The sequence below is a fragment of the Anabrus simplex genome, chromosome X, assembly GCF_040414725.1.
Source record: "Anabrus simplex isolate iqAnaSimp1 chromosome X, ASM4041472v1, whole genome shotgun sequence".
Classification (NCBI taxonomy): Eukaryota; Metazoa; Arthropoda; class Insecta; order Orthoptera; family Tettigoniidae; genus Anabrus; species Anabrus simplex.
The window spans coordinates 126,494,668-126,515,873 of NC_090279.1; positions in this window are offsets into that span (position 1 = coordinate 126,494,668).

Here is a 21,206-nt window from a genome sequence, read left to right on the forward strand (position 1 = left end):
GTAGTTGTATCCAATGCCATACTGTAGTCTTATGTCAAGTTAATCCAATTTAAGATTATGTAAAGGATTTACCTCTTGGATCTTGTGATCTTGTTACATGCTCACCAATTTTGTTTTCCTATATTTGTTCATTTCTTTTCCTTGCCCCTCTGGGCGTTTTTAATTTGTTAAATTGGTTTATGCCACCCTGGCAATAATAATAAAATTGAAACAAAATGAAGGCGTTTCTTAACTTACGCAAGTCCGATAAATAATACTAAAATGAATGTCTAACATGTGATAATCTCAATTTGGGTGTATAATCGCGTGCATTTAAATCTAAGAAGGTTTATTATTCTACCAGTGAACATTTAGGAAGTAGTTCAGTTGTGTGTGTGTACCACAAAGTAACGAAATCTTTGAACAGTTGATACATATGAACTTGCGAGACTTGTTTATTGGAATTAAAACTTCAAATGATCTGGAGCATGAGTGTCACCATTTATCTAGAACATTAACAGATTTACCTGCGACTTGCGTGTAGCACCCCTTTAATGCATGGGACTTCTTAATGATTGAAAGTAACTGGACAGCTAGTGTCATTTAAATGCACTCAATTGTTTTTTACTCAATTCATGTATGTTTTGGTTACTAATTGACTATTCATTCATCTTGCTGGTGGTGCATAAACTGGCACATGTGATCGGTGGTCATTTTTTATTCGGACTATTCCATCAAAACTCAGCTTGTATCCAGACCACTACCTTATGAAAGTCATTATATGTTGTATATGTGGAGCTTCGTGGAGGGAGACTATTACCGGATTAAGAATTTATACCTCTCTGTGAATACTTTAGTGCTGGCTGCATGGCCATTGAAATTCCACTCTTTAATGTGGTTTGCCGCTGCGTTATTCATCAAGTGTTTCATGGTCACAGATACCATGGTTTTCAATATTTATAAACATTAACTTCCACCGGCTTTAAAGTTATTAATGTGCCCATCTGTGGTGTATGGCCAGACAGTGCCTTTTCCAGTATTCTCCTGCATTCTAGTGTCGTCGGTATGAACCATCTCGCCACTCTCCCCCTCCACCGAGCGAGTATGCGCACGTAAACATTGCGACTGTGGTCTGACATGTAGGCTTCTGGCCAGTCGCCATTAAGGTTTTGCTAGTGAGCTGTGATGGAAGGACGGCGTGCTTCTCCACTTGCCGTGATGGATAGAGCGATTATCATGGACCCAGGGTGACGTTCGCTTGATACGGCTTATGCACTCTTGAACTGTGAAAGTTAATTTTAAGTTTTATTACCATTTAATGTACCTCGCCTGGAATTTATGAGTGCACTCTAAGGATTACCTTTACCATACGTAAGTAAGGATATGACGCTGAAGCGAACTCACGACTATGGCAAGATACACTGCAAGTGTTTTTTCAACTCATCTTTAATATGTTCCAACTGGTGAACTGAATATTTCAAAATGTGAAGTGCGTACCACGACAGGATGTAACTTTGCATCAACTTAAGTCTACGTTTTAACCTGCGGTGTTTGAACATTATTCGAGTCAAAAAACTTATATATAAACTACTTTTGTTTACCAGGGACTGGCACCCGCTGTGAATTAATATTAATTCTTATTCTTGGAAATTGTAAATTTAATACTCAATGTTTGGTAGCGACTTTCTAGCCCTAATAAGTAGGGGTTAATCCAATGTTTTGGCAGGGTTATTAACCAAGCGAGTTGCTGCAAGGATGTGGAACAAACGTTCGTTTTCCATCTTAATTTTCCTACTTCTGGGTTATATTATTAAATTAATTTGTTTGGTATTTTCGTGATTTTTCGACGTCCTGTTTTTCTTTTGTCTCTTAATATGTACATGCCTAATGTTTGGTGACCTATGATTAGCCATCTTCCTTAACTACCTAGCGTGTTTTCGTTGCCATGGGAATATTATGTTTATTGATGGTGATGCTGATTGTTGATGGATGTTGGTGGAAATGAATTGATTTCCCTGTTATGAATTTAGTATTGTGAGTTGTTTAACCTGTTTTTCTTTTAATTAATTTTGGCATTATTGTCTCCCTGTTGGCATATTTTCCTACCCTGTGTCGTGGATGTTATTATTATTATTATTTTGGGGTAAACTAATTCTTGGAAAATTGATCGTAATATTCCACCCTTCCTTGTGGGAGCTCCTTGGAATATACCCCAAATAACGTTTCAGTATCAAGAAAATCACTATTTAAGTACAACTATATAACCATTCTCTAAAAGACGGGGTGTTCCACTGACATGGACATGACACATATGAAAAGGATTTCAAAGTCTTTTACGACTTACTGGAATCAAAAATGATAACCTCCCTAAAACCAGTAGCTAATAATAATGAAACTGAAGCAAAGATTTGTTTAAACAAGAGAATTGGTCAGACAGACAAAGGTCTGCCTTCCAAAAATTAAAATTACCAAGTTTCGACAGAGACATAATGTTGTGACTATACTTCAAGGGCAATTTTTTAAATAAGATCACTAGAAATTAAGGCCTAACTGGAATCAAAAGTTTCAAAATATCACCTTGTCCCTGAAAGTTTAGAAAAAGAAAACCCTAGAAAAACATTGCCATGATTGAACCAAATATAACCATACTGTAGAACTTAATTCATAACCACTACCACTGCCCTAGGCTGATTGCATTGGAGTATGCGAAGCACATCTTTGAATGTACAAATAAGCTCTGCCCCACTTGTAGCATTATAATGAAGTTAGACATTATTATCAGCATCTCGACATGTTCATTAAGGCTCGTCTCTACCCATTTAATCCTTCTAATCTGAATGGGTTGCGTCGACCCAGATTTAATATTCAATTGCTTGTAACTGACAAAATATGAACTGTATATGCCAAAAACTTATGTATTTGTTCATCTCCTTTAGTAGGTATTGACATGATTTAAAAATATTTTTCAGTTGCTGACTACTCTACCAGTTCAAAACATTACATATATGATGAATGGATCAAATGGACATATCCATTAATATCAATGCTGCCCTACCTGCTGGTCACTACACAAACAATGTTCGACTACCTCCACGACTAGGGAGTGCTGCATTGTTCCTGTGATCAAATATGGCTGGACATCAGCCATTAATGAGAAATCTATATGAAATATATTATACGAAATTAGTGAGAGTAAACATGAAGAGGAAGCTGATGATGCATTGGCTGATCCTGAATTTGTGTTTTCCAAAAAATGATGACGATCACGTTTCTCTGGAGGGAGAAGAAAATGACGAGCTCCATGTATCTGGTTATAAACTACAAGATGAGACTGACTCTGTACAAAAAGAAGTGTACATATCTCAAAATGGGACGGAATGGAGAAAACAACCATATTGACAATCAGGTGTAAGGTACGTTGCACATTCAGCAGAACCCCTATTTAACGTTTTTACAGGGACCTGAATTTTTATTGTTAAATGGGGGTTAACGTAAATTGTGCCATCATACGTTATTTACACAATGACAGCAATAAAAGAAGGAGATATCAACATTATACACTGTACTGTACTGTAGTTACAGTTTGTGCTTCATTTTGACAATTTTCTGTTGGTGAATGCAAATCTCTTCAGTTTAAGGTTTTTCTTATAAGGTTATGCATAATTTTTCATAAAAGGCAGGAAAGATACTGAACTCACACAAACCTATTAAAATTACTACAGAACAGCAATCAGTATCAAATCCTATTAACAAAGAAACAGTAACAGTAAAAATTTCCACCTATTTGATACTTCTATTTGCATTAAGCAAATCAATTAATCACACACATTACATGTTTCATTCCATTTTGAATCATCTTCAGCTGTATTACATTGCTTAGGTGAAAACATTAAGTATTTATCTGTTTAAGAACATCTCAAACAGGTACCTTGTTTTTCTTAAAATCTACATTAATTTAAAATTTGAAATAAATTAAAATCAATGTGGATGGTTGAATGGGGTGGTGAAATGAGAGGGAAATGGATCTGCTTATGGTTAGCCTATTTAAAAAAAATCTATTCACTTGAACAGATGTTGTAAAAAATGTTTCCAGCACTTTTATCACCAAAATATTCTGCTCGTCTTCTAATCAAAAGTTTTTTGAAAATATAACTTTCCTTTTTCACCGTCCTGAATATTACAAGGTGAGCTCTTCGTTTGCTCCTTCAAAGGTGATTGCTATTTGTTTTAAATTTACAAAAATATATCTTGAATTTGGTTAGTTCAGGATCCCTGGAGCTGATTGCTGTTTTACTATTAATAAAAGAGCTTCCCCATAGTCTTGTTGCTAAAATCTACTATGTCCTTGGAGGAGCACAGCTAATGCAGCCTTCGACCCCATTCAACCATCCACATTCGTTTTAATTTATTGCAAATTTTAAATTTACGTAGATTTTAAGAAAAACAAGGTACCTGTTCGAGATATTCTTAAAAAGATAAATACTTAGTGTTTTCACCTAAGCAATGTAATACAGCTGAAGATGTTCCAAAATGGAATGAAACATGTACTGTGTATGATTCATTGATTTGCTTAATGCAAATATAAGTATCAAATAGGTGGAAATTTTTACTGTTATTGTTTCTTTGTAACATAGGTTTGCCGTGCACAATTTGTAAACATAAATTTCAAGCTCCCTGTAGAATAATAACAATTTTACTATAAATATACAAGGGAATAGCCATTCTGAAATTTAACAAGAAGCGCAAGTACATAACCTAACATCTGAAATTAGTTATGCACACCACTGTATCTTGAGAAGTATCACATTCTTATTTAATTTCAGAACATAGTAAATTAAGGAATCTTGTACTTCAGCTTTTATTTCTAAGAGTTAACAAGTGCTGTCATTGCACTTATTGCAAAAATATGTTATCCCGATGTTTAATACACAAGTCTGTGTTGTGAGAAGACCTCAGACTCACTCAAGATCAATTCACTCATGCGTAGTAATGAATCAACACAGAAGACAATTGATCGCATTCAATATAAACCCTGGAGTAGAGTGTATGAATACTGGTAATGGATGAAAACTAACATGCCTGAATTTGCCTGTGATAATGAGTAGTATAATGGGAGAGTTCGGCCGCCACCTCCACCTCAGGCTCCCAGTGGCCACCTCCACCTCCACCTCAGCCAGTGGCCTCCCAGTGGCCACCTCCACCTCCACCTCAGCCAGTGGCCTCCCAGTGGCCTCCTCCACCTCAGCCAGAGGCCTCTTCCAGTGCTGCCAACTTAACCTAACTAGCGCGAAATTTGAATTTGTAAACAAAGCCACGTGCTTTTTGACAGACAACAACGCACCGCTAACCTCAGTACTGCCATCTTGACGGGCCTAAACCTCAGTAGTGCCAACTTAACCTCACAAGCGCGAGGTAAACAAAGCCACGTGCTTTTTGACAGCCACGTGCTTTTTGACAGATTTGTAAACAAAGCCACGTGCTTTTTGACAGACAACAACGCATCGCAAACCTCAGTACTACCATCTTGACGGGCCTAAACCCCAGTAGTGCCAACTTAACCTAACTAGCATGAGGTAAACAAAGCCACGTGTTTTTTTGACAGCCACGTGCTTTTCGACAGATTTGTAAACAAAGCCACGTGCTTTTTGACAGACAACAACGCATCGCTAACCCCAGTACTGCCATCTTGACGGGCCTAAACCTCAGTAGTACCAACTTAACCTAACTAGCGCGAGATAAACAAAGCCACGTGCTTTTTGACAGCCACGTGCTTTTTTGACAGCTGTCATCCGCCATCTTTAAACTACAGAGCACCGTGCTGCCCTCTTTCGTCACCTGTCATCGGCAGTGCTGCCATCTTGACGGGCCTAAACCTTAGTGCTACCAACTTAACCTCACTAGCTCGAGATAAACAAATCCACGTGCTTTTTGACAGCCACGTGCTTTTTTGACAGCTGTCATCCGCCATCTTTAATCCATAGAGCACAGTGCTGCCCTCTTTGTGGTGGCGGATAATTTGAAAAATGCTTTTTGACAGCAGCCATCTTGCATCGCAAACCTCAGTGCTGCCCTCTTTAGCTAGATACCTGTGGTAGCAGACAATTCCACGTGACAGCAGCCATCTTTAATCAAGAGAGCACCGTGCTGCCCTCTATGTGGTGGCGGCATATTGAAAAATTCCACGTGCTCTTGTTTGGAAACAAACTCACGTGCTTTTTTGACAGCTACCATCCACCATCTTTAATCAACAGAGCACAGTGCTGTACTCTTTAGCTAGATACCTTTGAAATGTGGTGGCGGCGATTTGAAAAATTCTATGTGCTCTTGTTGGGAAACAAAGCCACGTGCTTTTTTGACAGCTGTCATCCGCCATCTTTAATCAATAGAGCACCGTGCTGCTATCATGCGGGCAATTTCATCACCTATCACCCGCCATCTTTAATCTACAGAACACCGTGCTGCCCTCTTTATGGCTACTACCTTAAGCATGTAGTAGCGGGCAATTTGAAAAGTTCTGTTAGCTATCATCCGCCATCTTTAATCAAGAGAGCACCGTGCTGCCATCTTTAGCTAGATACCTTTGAAATGTGGTGGCGGCAAATTGAAAAATTCCACATGCTCTTGTTTGGAAACAAACTCACGTGCTTTTTGACAGCTACCATCCGCCATCTTTAATCAACAGAGCATAGTGCTGCCCTCTTTAGTTTGAAATGTGGTGGCGGCAAATTCCACATGCTCTTGTTTGGTAAACATAGCCACGTGCTTTCTTGACAGCTATCATCCGCCATCTTTAATCCAGAGAGCACCGTGCTGCCCTCTTTATCGCAGTAGATGTAAATTCGTCACCTGTCATACGCAGTGCTGCTATCTTTAGCTAGATACCTTTGAAATGTGGTGGTGGATAATTTAAAAAGAAAAATTCTACAGCAGTCCTCTCTCGACGCTAATTGCATAAGATGGCGGCTATACATGACTCCTTAAGGGTGCTTACGCAAGATGGCTGCTATACACAGGTTCTTATGAGACGCCCTTGGGATGCTTGCGCAAGATGGTGGTTATACAAGGCTCCTTATGAGACACCCTAGTGATGCTTGCGCAAGATGGCGGTTGCTCTTATGAGGCGGCTTAAGGGTCCTTGCACAAGATGGCTAGAGACGCCCTAAGGATGCTTGCGCAAGATGGCGGACACAAGATGGCGGCTATACACGTCTCCTTATGAGACGCCTTAAGGGTGCTTGCGCAAGATGGCTGCTGCTCTTAGCTTAGATGCTAACGTGTCGTGCTAGTTCGATTCATTAAATTTAGGGCTTAAATGCAAAATGTTAAATATCTCGAAAGCAGTGCACCGTAGAGCAAAACGGACAAAATTTTTCTGCCTAATACCTAGGTTCGCAGTATGAGGAACAAGAAAATCATAGTCTAATGATGGGATCAACGGTTCGGTTCCTACTTAGGCCCTTTGGCATTTGCTCTGTTTTAGCTTGTATTGAAGCGAGTCTTCGTAACATGATCAGGTTTAGCTATGGTAGAGAGTATAACGTGCCGTGCAGGATCGATTCATTAAATTTGGAGGCTTAAATGCAAAATGTTAAATATCTCGAAATCGATGCATTGTAGAGCAAAACGGACAAAATTTTTCCGCCTAATACGTAGGTTCGTAGTATCAGGAACAAGAAAAAACATAGTCTAATGATGAGATCAACGGTTCGATTCCTACTTAAGCCCTTTGCCATTCGCAGCTATCTATTTCTACAAGATGGTGGCTGCTCTTATGAGAAACAAGATGCCTTGAGACGTCCTAGGGATGCTTACGCAAGATGGCAGACACAAAATGGTGACTATACATAGCTCCTTATGAGACGGCCTAGGGGTGCTCGCACAAGATGGCGGCTACTCTTATGAAGAAAGCTAGCTTAGAGGCTACTGCGCAAGATAACAGCTGCTGTTATGCATGTGGTGGAGGGCAATTTGAAATTCTATGTGCTTAATCAACAGAGCACCCTGCTGCCCTCTTTAGCTGAAATGTGGTGGTGGATAATTTGAAAAATTCTTTTGACAGCTATCATCTTTAAACAAAGGCGACTATACATAGGCTGTTAAGGCCTTATCATTCTCCTCCTCCCCCTCCTCCTCCTCCTCCTCCTTCTCTACCTCCTCCTCCGCCTCTTATGTCAAGGCATAGCTTTATATCGAACAACTTTAAACCTGCATCGCGAAGGCAAGCGTGTGCAGCGATAACATTATTGTGCATGTTTAGACTTTCGACACATAAGAAGAGTAGAATCAAACGCTGTACTCGATACGACATGTGATCAGAACATTGATTGATGCGTTCAGAAAACAAAATAAGTGATCAAGACTAGAATCGAACAATGTACTCAATACATCATGTGTTTAGAATATGTCATCGCTTGTTCTAAGAAGATCAGATTGAAACATAACAAGACTAGAATAGAACACTGTAATCGATGTTGTTAACTTCAACATGTGATCAGAACATTGATTGATGTGTTCAGAACACAAAATAAGTGATCATGACTAGAATCGAACACTGTACTCGATACAACATGTGATCAGAACATTGATCGATGTGTTCAGAACACGAAATAAGTGATCAAGACTAGAATCGAACACTGTACTCAATACAACATGTGTTTAGAACATGTTAGGGGGTACCCTCGTTCTAAGAAGATCAGAATGAAACATAACAAGACTAGAATCGAACACTGTAATCGATGTTGTTAACCTCAACATATGATCAGAACATTGTTTGATGTGTTCAGAGCAAAAGTACAATTTTGATGATTTGCGCAGCTAACTCGCTCGGTAAACGATATAGCCAAAGTATAACTTCAAATTATTTACCTTCCATCATTCGTCTTGTGTGTAAAAATCAGTCGAACAAGTTATCGCATAAACATGGCTGAAAAAAAAATCGTGATAGGGTATGGAACCCAGGGGTTACATCTTATCAGAAGGGCAAAAAGGATGAAAGGACTCTTCCTCCTCATTACCGCACATTCCTTGGCTAAAGGGCTAATGGGCTAAAGGGCTAATGGGCTAAAGGGCTAAAGGGCTAATGGGCTAAAGGGCTAAAGGTGCAACAACCTCATCGATCGCTATCAGCAAGAACGCTTGTACTTTGTTAAGTGTAGAAAATTAATCTTTATTGGTAAATGGTTTTATGTTCAGAACAAGGAATGGAACCTAGGGGTTACGTCTTACCTAATAAAATCCCCGAGGTGCGATGAGTTACGTTTTTCGAACTAGTGTTTGGAACACTGAACTTTTCAAGATGGCAAGAGTGAGGTTAGCAATGTTCTGTTGTTGGATTTTAAATTCCGCGCTACAACATGCATAAGGTGGCAGCCCTTGAGGTTTACTCCCGTAAAGATGGCAAGAGTGAGGTTAGCAATGTTCCGTTGTTGGATTTTTAAAATTCCCCGCTATAACATGCAAAAGGTGGCAGCCTTGAGGTTTACCGCCGTAAAGATGACAGCAGTGAGGTTAGCGACGCTCCATTGTCCTTCAAAGTGAGGTTAGGGTTCGTCAAGAAGACAGCTGTCAAAAAAGCACGTGGCTATGTTTACCAAACAAGAGCGCGTGGTCGTGACGTCACGGTCACGTAGTATGCTGCCTCAGCATGTAAAGTTCAATGTCTACGCCTACGTAGTTAACACTCTGCGATGTTCACAAGATTTTTATACATCACTATTCTTTAAGCTTTAAGTTCATTCACATAGGCTATGCTAAGATAGCAGCACAAACACATGCGAACTTTGTACATTCTAATGGAATAAGTTTAGTACTGTGTGCGTCATGGATACATGATGTGTGCACGCATTTAATCTTAACTATACGTAATGCTGCTGCTTTGTTTACAAGATTTTTATACATTGCTATTCTTTATGCTTTAAGTTCGTGCACGCACAAGCGATACTCGTACGCTCTAGCAGGAGAAGTTTAGTACGATATTCGATACATACATTATCGAGAGGTGATGTGTACACGCTTTAGAACATAGCTCATCTTTATGCTTTAAGTTCATGCACATGGGTTAGGGATACTCAAAAGCGATTGCTACATGCTCTAGCGGAAGAAGTCTAGTACGATAGTAGATGCATGTAAAATCGATAGGTTATGCTAAGATAGCAGCACACTTACATGATTTTAGCACAATCTAGTGGGAAATGTTTAGTATGATAGTCGTTTCGTGCAAAATCATTAGGTAATGTGTAAACGCTTCGAAACAAGGCTATTCTTTGTACTTTAAGTTCATGCGTACAGGTTATGCTAAGATAGCGGCACAGTCTAGCAAAAGAAGTTTAGTACGAGAGTCGATGTATGTAAAATCGATAAGTAATGAGTACACGCTTTAAAACATGGTTATTCTTCGTACTTTCAGTTCATGCATCTTAGTTATGCTAAGATAGCAGCACAATCTAGCGGAAGAAGTTTAGTATGATATTTGTTGCATGCAAATCGATAGGTGATGTGTACACACTTTGAAACATGGCTATTCTTTTTACTTTAAGGTCATGCGTATAGGTTATGCTAGGATAGCAGCACAATCTAGCGGGAGGAGATTAGTACGAGAGTCAATGCATGCAAAATCCATAGGTAATGTGTACATGCTTTGAAACATGGCTATTCCTTGTACTTTTAAGTTCATGTGTATAAGTTATGCTAAGATGTCAGCACAATCTAGCGGAAGAAGTTTAGTACGAGAGTCAATGCATGCAAAATCGATAGGTAATGTGTACACGCTTTGAAACATGGCTATTCTTTGTACCTTAAGGCCATGCGTATAGGTTATGCTAAGATACCAGCACAATCTAGCGGGAGGAGATTAGTACGAGAGTCAATGCATGCAAAATCCATAGGTAATGTGTACATGCTTTGAAACATGGCTATTCTTTGTACTTTTAAGTTCATGTGTATAAGTTATGCTAAGATGTCAGCACAATCTAGCGGAAGAAGTTTAGTACGAGAGTCAATGCATGCAAAATCGATAGGTAATGTGTACACGCTTTGAAACATGGCTATTCTTTGTACCTTAAGGCCATGCGTATAGGTTATGCTAAGATACCAGCACAATCTAGCGGAAGAAGTTTAGTACGATATTTGTTGCATGCAAAGTCGATAGGTAATGTGTACACGCTTTGAAACATTGCTATTCTTTGTACCTTAAGTTCATGCGCCTTAGTTATGCTAAGATAGCAGCACAATCTACCTGCAGAAGTTTAGTACGAGAGTCGATACACGCAAATTCGATAGTTGATGTGTACACGCTTTGAAACATGACTAATCATTGTACTTTAAGTTCATTGGTATAGGTTATGCTAAGATAGCAGCACAATCTAGCGGAATAAATTTAGTACGAGATTTGATGCATGCAAAATCAATAAGTAATGTGTACACGCTTTGAAACATGGCTATTCTTTGTACTTTAAGTACATGCGTACAGGTTATGCTAAGATAGCAGCACAACCTAGCGGAAGAAGTTTAGTACAATATTTGTTGCATGCAAAGTCGATAGGTAATGTGGACACGCTTTGAAACATGGCTATTCTTTTTTACTTTAAGGTCATGCGTATTGGTTATGCTAAGATAGCAGCACGATCTAGCGGAAGAAGTTTAGTACGCGAGTGATGCATGCAAAAACGATAGGTAATGGGTACACGCATTGAAACATGGCTATGCATTGTACTTTAATTTTATGGGTATAGGTTATGCTAAGATACCAGCACAATCTAGCGGACGAAGTTCAGTTCGATGGTCGATGCATGTAAAATCGATAGGTGATGTGTACACACCTTTTTACTTTAAGGTCATGCGTATAGGTTGTGTTAAGATAGCAGCACAATCTAGCGGAAGGAGTTTAGTACGATATTTGATGCATGCAAAATCAATAAGTAATGTGTACACGCTTTGAAACATGGCTATTCTTTCTACTTTTAAGTTCATGTGTATAAGTTATGCTAAGATAGCAGTACAATCTAGAGGAAGAAGTTTAGTACGATATTTGTTGCATGCAAAATCAATAAGTAATGTGTACACGCTTTGAGACATAGCTATTCTCTGTACTTTAAGTTCATGCGTATAAGTTATCCTAAGATAGCAGCACAATCTACCTGCAGAAGTTTAGTACGAGAGTCGATACATGCAAAGTCGATAGGTAATGTGTACACGCTTTAAAACATGGTTATTCTTCGTACTTTCAGTTCATGCATCTTAGTCATGCTAAGATAGCAGCACAATCTAGCGGGAGAAGTTTAGTACGAGAGTCGATGCGTGCAAAATCGATAGGTAATGGGTACACGCTTTGAAACATGGCTATTTATTGTACTTTAAAGTCATGCTAAGATAGCAGCACGATCTAGCGGATGAAGTTTAGTTCGATGGTCGATGTATGTAAAATCGATAGGTGATGTGTACACGCTTTGAAACATAGCAATTCATACTGCTGCTCTGTTCCCAAGACTTTTAAGCATAGCTAATCCTAATGCTGCTCTTAGCGACGTCGAGCTAAGGATTGATTACGTGACCGTGACGTCACGACCACGCGCTCTTGTTTGGTAAACATAGCCACGTGCTTTTTTGACAGCTGTCTTCTTGACGAACCCTAACCTCACTTTGAAGGACAATGGAGCGTCGCTAACCTCACTGCTGTCATCTTTACGGCGGTAAACCTCAAGGCTGCCACCTTTTGCATGTTATAGCGGGGAATTTTAAAAATCCAACAACGGAACATTGCTAACCTCACTCTTGCCATCTTTACGGGAGTAAACCTCAAGGGCTGCCACCTTATGCATGTTGTAGCGCGGAATTTAAAATCCAACAACAGAACATTGCTAACCTCACTCTTGCCATCTTGAAAAGTTCAGTGTTCCAAACACTAGTTCGAAAAACGTAACTCATCGCACCTCGGGGATTTTATTAGGTAAGACGTAACCCCTAGGTTCCATTCCTTGTTCTGAACATAAAACCATTTACCAATAAAGATTAATTTTCTACACTTAACAAAGTACAAGCGTTCTTGCTGATAGCGATCGATGAGGTTGTTGCACCTTTAGCCCTTTAGCCCATTAGCCCTTTAGCCCATTAGCCCTTTAGCCCATTAGCCCTTTAGCCAAGGAATGTGCGGTAATGAGGAGGAAGAGTCCTTTCATCCTTTTTGCCCTTCTGATAAGATGTAACCCCTGGGTTCCATACCCTATCACGATTTTTTTTCAGCCATGTTTATGCGATAACTTGTTCGACTGATTTTTACACACAAGACGAATGATGGAAGGTAAATAATTTGAAGTTATACTTTGGCTATATCGTTTACCGAGCGAGTTAGCTGCGCAAATCATCAAAATTGTACTTTTGCTCTGAACACATCAAACAATGTTCTGATCATATGTTGAGGTTAACAACATCGATTACAGTGTTCGATTCTAGTCTTGTTATGTTTCATTCTGATCTTCTTAGAACGAGGGTACCCCCTAACATGTTCTAAACACATGTTGTATTGAGTACAGTGTTCGATTCTAGTCTTGATCACTTATTTCGTGTTCTGAACACATCGATCAATGTTCTGATCACATGTTGTATCGAGTACAGTGTTCGATTCTAGTCATGATCACTTATTTTGTGTTCTGAACACATCAGTCAATGTTCTGATCACATGTTGAAGTTAACAACATCGATTACAGTGTTCTATTCTAGTCTTGTTATGTTTCAATCTGATCTTCTTAGAACAAGCGATGACATATTCTAAACACATGATGTATTGAGTACATTGTTCGATTCTAGTCTTGATCACTTATTTTGTTTTCTGAACGCATCAATCAATGTTCTGATCACATGTCGTATCGAGTACAGCGTTTGATTCTACTCTTCTTATGTTTCGAAAGTCTAAACATGCACAATAATGTTATCGCTGCACACGCTTGCCTTCGCGATGCAGGTTTAAACTTGTTCGATATAAAGCTATGCCTTGACATAAGAGGCGGAGGAGGAGGTAGAAAAGGAGGAGGAGGAGGAGGAGGAGGGGGAGGAGGAGGAGGAGCATGATAAGGCCTTAACAGCCTATGTATAGTCGCCTTTGTTTAAAGATGATAGCTGTCAAAAGAATTTTTCAAATTATCCACCACCACATTTCAGCTAAAGAGGGCAGCAGGGTGCTCTGTTGATTAAGCACATAGAATTTCAAATTGCCCTCCACCACATGCATAACAGCAGCTGTTATCTTGCGCAGTAGCCTCTAAGCTAGCTTTCTTCATAAGAGTAGCCGCCATCTTGTGCGAGCACCCCTAGGCCGTCTCATAAGGAGCTATGTATAGTCACCATTTTGTGTCTGCCATCTTGCGTAAGCATCCCTAGGACGTCTCAAGGCATCTTGTTTCTCATAAGAGCAGCCACCATCTTGTAGAAATAGATAGCTGCGAATGGCAAAGGGCTTAAGTAGGAATCGAACCGTTGATCTCATCATTAGACTATGTTTTTTCTTGTTCCTGATACTACGAACCTACGTATTAGGCGGAAAAATTTTGTCCGTTTTGCTCTACAATGCATCGATTTCGAGATATTTAACATTTTGCATTTAAGCCTCCAAATTTAATGAATCGATCCTGCACGGCACGTTATACTCTCTACCATAGCTAAACCTGATCATGTTACGAAGACTCGCTTCAATACAAGCTAAAACAGAGCAAATGCCAAAGGGCCTAAGTAGGAACCGAACCGTTGATCCCATCATTAGACTATGATTTTCTTGTTCCTCATACTGCGAACCTAGGTATTAGGCAGAAAAATTTTGTCCGTTTTGCTCTACGGTGCACTGCTTTCGAGATATTTAACATTTTGCATTTAAGCCCTAAATTTAATGAATCGAACTAGCACGACACGTTAGCCTCTAAGCTAAGAGCAGCAGCCATCTTGCGCAAGCACCCTTAAGGCGTCTCATAAGGAGACGTGTATAGCCGCCATCTTGTGTCCGCCATCTTGCGCAAGCATCCTTAGGGCGTCTCTAGCCATCTTGTGCAAGGACCCTTAAGCCGCCTCATAAGAGCAACCGCCATCTTGCGCAAGCATCACTAGGGTGTCTCATAAGGAGCCTTGTATAACCACCATCTTGCGCAAGCATCCCAAGGGCGTTTCATAAGAACCTGTGTATAGCAGCCATCTTGCGTAAGCACCCTTAAGGAGTCATGTATAGCCGCCATCTTATGCAATTAGCGTCGAGAGAGGACTGCTGTAGAATTTTTCTTTTTAAATTATCCACCACCACATTTCAAAGGTATCTAGCTAAAGATAGCAGCACTGCGTATGACAGGTGACGAATTTACATCTACTGCGATAAAGAGGGCAGCACGGTGCTCTCTGGATTAAAGATGGCGGATGATAGCTGTCAAGAAAGCACGTGGCTATGTTTACCAAACAAGAGCATGTGGAATTTGCCGCCACCACATTTCAAACTAAAGAGGGCAGCACTATGCTCTGTTGATTAAAGATGGCGGATGGTAGCTGTCAAAAAGCACGTGAGTTTGTTTCCAAACAAGAGCATGTGGAATTTTTCAATTTGCCGCCACCACATTTCAAAGGTATCTAGCTAAAGATGGCAGCACGGTGCTCTCTTGATTAAAGATGGCGGATGATAGCTAACAGAACTTTTCAAATTGCCCGCTACTACATGCTTAAGGTAGTAGCCATAAAGAGGGCAGCACGGTGTTCTGTAGATTAAAGATGGCGGGTGATAGGTGATGAAATTGCCCGCATGATAGCAGCACGGTGCTCTATTGATTAAAGATGGCGGATGACAGCTGTCAAAAAAGCACGTGGCTTTGTTTCCCAACAAGAGCACATAGAATTTTTCAAATCGCCGCCACCACATTTCAAAGGTATCTAGCTAAAGAGTACAGCACTGTGCTCTGTTGATTAAAGATGGTGGATGGTAGCTGTCATAAAAGCACGTGAGTTTGTTTCCAAACAAGAGCACGTGGAATTTTTCAATTTGCCGCCACCACATAGAGGGCAGCACGGTGCTCTCTTGATTAAAGATGGCTGCTGTCACGTGGAATTGTCTGCTACCACAGGTATCTAGCTAAAGAGGGCAGCACTGAGGTTTGCGATGCAAGATGGCTGCTGTCAAAAAGCATTTTTCAAATTATCCGCCACCACAAAGAGGGCAGCACTGTGCTCTATGGATTAAAGATGGCGGATGACAGCTGTCAAAAAAGCACGTGGCTGTCAAAAAGCACGTGGATTTGTTTATCTCGAGCTAGTGAGGTTAAGTTGGTAGCACTAAGGTTTAGGCCCGTCAAGATGGCAGCACTGCCGATGACAGGTGACGAAAGAGGGCAGCACGGTGCTCTGTAGTTTAAAGATGGCGGATGACAGCTGTCAAAAAAGCACGTGGCTGTCAAAAAGCACGTGGCTTTGTTTATCTCGCGCTAGTTAGGTTAAGTTGGTACTACTGAGGTTTAGGCCCGTCAAGATGGCAGTACTGGGGTTAGCGATGCGTTGTTGTCTGTCAAAAAGCACGTGGCTTTGTTTACAAATCTGTCGAAAAGCACGTGGCTGTCAAAAAAACACGTGGCTTTGTTTACCTCATGCTAGTTAGGTTAAGTTGGCACTACTGGGGTTTAGGCCCGTCAAGATGGTAGTACTGAGGTTTGCGATGCGTTGTTGTCTGTCAAAAAGCACGTGGCTTTGTTTACAAATCTGTCAAAAAGCACGTGGCTGTCAAAAAGCACGTGGCTTTGTTTACCTCGCGCTTGTGAGGTTAAGTTGGCACTACTGAGGTTTAGGCCCGTCAAGATGGCAGTACTGAGGTTAGCGGTGCGTTGTTGTCTGTCAAAAAGCACGTGGCTTTGTTTATCTCGCGCTAGTTAGGTTAAGTTGGCAGCACTGGAAGAGGCCTCTGGCTGAGGTGGAGGAGGCCACTGGGAGGCCACTGGCTGAGGTGGAGGTGGAGGAGGCCACTGGGAGGCCACTGGCTGAGGTGGAGGTGGAGGTGGCCACTGGGAGCCTGAGGTGGAGGTGGCGGCAGAACCCGCCTATTATACTACTATAATGGATGAAACGGTAAAACGATTCTCATTGTATTGTAATTAAAGGATATTGCACAGATTAATACAGGAATTTTCATAGATTATAATAACATTGTCATTAAAACGGGGGTTCTGTTCTACTACATCGGCCGCGAACAGATGTCAATCAGAGTCAGACATCTCACTTTAGCTCTAAGTGCCCATGCTCCAAATTCCTCTTCTGCCTTGAATCATCCTTAGCAAGCTTATGATGTCTTTTGCAGTGGTTCTTAATGTCCCATAACCAAAATGAATAGAAATATAGGAAAATTTATCATTTCCGTAATGCTAAATGTGAGTTTTGCCCTACAGTATTTTGAATTATGTAAAATTGAATATAAAATTGCATTGCTCTTATGGAATAATTTTCAGGACCTGAAATTTCTTCCATTAAATGCGGGTTTATTCTAAACCGGGGTCACACAAAACTGGGGTTGCACTGTAATATGAACAATGCTATTGCTTCATTTACATCATGGACCTATATCTATAGGCCTATATGCTCTTCAATATTTTAGTTGTTTATATTAATAATACTTCAGAGAAACGTAAATTTCAATTATGCGTATTCCAGATTGAGTAACATAATGAGAATTGCACCTGGACCCACGAGATATGCTCTTCAGAGGACAGGTGATCCCAGATGTTGGCAATGAAGTTATTCATCATTGATAAAATGCTGGAAACCACTTTATGGGAAACAAATTTTGAAATGAAGATGGTTTTTGCAGATAAAGGGTAAGCTACAAGCCCATTTCTTTGATAGAGTTTGAAGCATTTCTAGATATGTATGATTTACACAATTTAGAAACAATAGCAGTTTCTGTTTTTTGTTAGCTGCTAATAATCACAATCAACAATAACATGCAGTTATCTATATTTGCAGGCTTGATTTTGCTGGAGTCTACAAATCAGTGGGCAAATCACTTCGAGAAGTATGGAATGAAGCAGACGGTCATCCTATCCTTCGAGCTACAATATCTCTTCAAGTGTCCTAAATGATAACCCAGTTTTGAGCTTCGATAATAAGGAAGAGAGACCAGCCCATAGATGTAATGGCAAGTTAACAGCAAAAAGAGAAGTTCATGACATGTTCGTTTCACAAATACCTAAAGTGTTTGTTCCATATGAAAATAATACTGTGGATAAACAGCTGGCTTCCTTTAGGGAAAATGCCTCTTTAAGCAGTATTTATCTACCGAACCAAGAGGAAAATATGGAACAAAATTATGGCTCCTCTCGGATTTGGGCACGGTTTATGTGTGCGCCTCTACAGTTGACAACCCTACACCAGTAAACAGAGAGAGAGAAGTGAACAATGGAAGGAATGTGGTATTGAGACTTGTCAAAGATATTGAGGGAACAGGGAGAAACGTCACTACAGACAATTTCATCACTGACTTTACCCTGGCAAGTGAGCTTGTGAAAGAGAACCACAATTTCAACAATGATAATTTCCTACCGGAACATTCCTAGAGACTTAACACTTGCTGATCCCATTTTGCATACTCCTCAAATGGACCTATTCCCAAGAACTCAAATTTTCATACATCATTTAATAATGTATCAGCAAACTCATAAAAACTAACCACTTCTCCAAAACACAAAATTGAGATGAATCTCTGATGGACAGGTTAGTACAATTACTTACGAAAGGTAAAAGGTGAACATCAAGGAGACATATGCACGTGCTGGCCAAGAAAGGTTATACTATGGATTGTACACAGGGGTAAGATATAAATAATGCACAAGCAGTCAGGAAAATACAAGGACACTAGTGCATGAACAAGAACTGGCTACTTCAGATGTATTGAAAGACAAGGCACAACAACTTACAAACAGTACAACACAAAAAAAATCAAAAGGTAATTCACAACCAAACACAAAGGAAATATTACAAAGATCAGTGAGAGTGTCACTAACATTTACAATTAGTTTCATTAAACAGAACACACATTTCCTAACCAACAGCCTTTCTCTTGACAAGACTGTTCAAAGAAAACATTAAAGGCTCCCAGTTTGAAGTTGCTAAAGATACAAATGAGTGGCACCATGTGCCGTCCAAAGAGAAACCCGCTGACTTAGTGTCCAGACGACCACAAATGAACACAATTGTCAACAATACAGTTTGTTGTCATAGTTCTGGATGGTTGAATCAAGATCCTTTGAGTAGGAATAAATGAAAACGTGACGTTTGAATTAATCTCCCAGTTCAAAAAATGCCACAAATGCTTTTAGAGACTTGATGATGACTTATAACAAAAGTTTCAAGATTAAAAAAGGTACAGAGAGTAGCTGCATATTGTTTTTGATTTATCTCAGATTGTTATAAACAAGAGTGAAATTCAAGTCCACTGTTCATATCGGAGTTGAACCCTCCACTCAAATGTTGCATAAATGTTCTGTAGAAAATATTAAATCATATTGATTATAACAATAATCATAGATCAAGAAGCCATCTCCTTGTTGAAAGAAGACTGCACAATATCTTAATTATAGTGGGGAGGAAATATTAGATCATTCTGTACATATATCATCATCTCACTAATCTAATTATCATTGCGGAACAACTTCGACTACTTCATCATGGCACTCAACCCTTAATCACATCTCTGAGAGGCAAGTTTCGGATCCCATCAGCAAGGGGGGCAGTAAAGAAGCAACATTTATGCACGTCTCAAGGGTCGTAAGTTGAATGCAGATACTTCTGAACAATTAATGTGAAATACACAAAGTGTGCATGTACCCATTTCTGAACACTAGAATAGACTATGCTGGCTCAATTCTCATAAACATTGGCGTGAGATCGAACAAGACCAGACTGCCTAGCTACCAAGTCTCTCTACATAGACATGATACCTGATCTCACAACAATTACATTGCTCGCCTCTCTTTGTTCACATATTTTCATAGTGGTCACCCCCTGAACATTTACAGTGATAATGGCACAAACTTCTTCAGAGCAGCTAAGGAAATCAAGGCCTTTCTGAAAAACAATCCTGAGAAAAACCAGCTCTTCCCTGCAACTGCAGGCATGGGACTGATACAGCATTCCATCCCTCCTACAGCACTACAGTTTGATAGAAAACGAGAAGCAGCTGTCAACAGTCTGATATATCACCTTAGAAGACTGACGAATTCTTATTTCTTGACCAACAAAGAATGGACCACTCTTACAACACATACTCACATCTCCTCACTAAAGTTAAATGACGACCCTTTTGACACTTCTTACCTAACTACATCCAATTTCCTTGTAGGAGAGAAAAATACTGCACTCCCTGATCATGATTATACTTCCTCTCTCATTATCCAGATGGCTGTATATTGAGCAGCCAACCCAGAATTCCTGAAAGAGATTTTCTATTAAATATCCTAATAAATACCCCATAACAACACAGTCACATGCTATGCAGTGGACGATGGCAGTGATCAAATGTGTATCCTAATTCATGTAACAAATGTTCAGGTGAGTAATGTGGAACATACAAAGCCTATTCACAAACACTGTCCTTTACCACATATGAAACAGAAAGGCAAGATCACTCTTGAAGGGCTCATTTATTCATTGAAAGTTTAAGTCACCAAAGACTAGTATCATCACAGACCACATTAGGAAGGATAAGAATGTTTTCTACTTGCCACAAGATGGCTACAATGTGTGTAGTACGTAAGTGAATTCTGACAATAAGCAAGCAATCACCTGCAACTTGTATCTACAAATAATTGTATTATCTAGAAGTCAATAATTAATATAATCAACAAGATTACAATGGTGTTTCATTTGGAATAACTAGTAAAATACCCAGGAACAGTAACAAAAATGTGCTCCTTATAGCAACTCCGTGTTTGAAAATATTCACTAAGTCAAAAATATTAGTAGCATTGAACCTCCCAAATGATATACAGTAGAGGTCTTTGGATCTATCCCAACTGCTGCGTGATACATAATGCAAGATCTTAAAGAACATGAAGGAAACGTGAAAATTAGGTTAGTAAACAGTCAATCTCATAAAAAAGTGTATCAATCATATGTATTGAAATGAAGGGTCAACCACTGATATCTGTTCAGCAATTTTCTATTTTCAGTACCTAACAATGGCTTATCAAATTATGTACATTACCTCAAGTGAGTTTTCCTGCATTGGC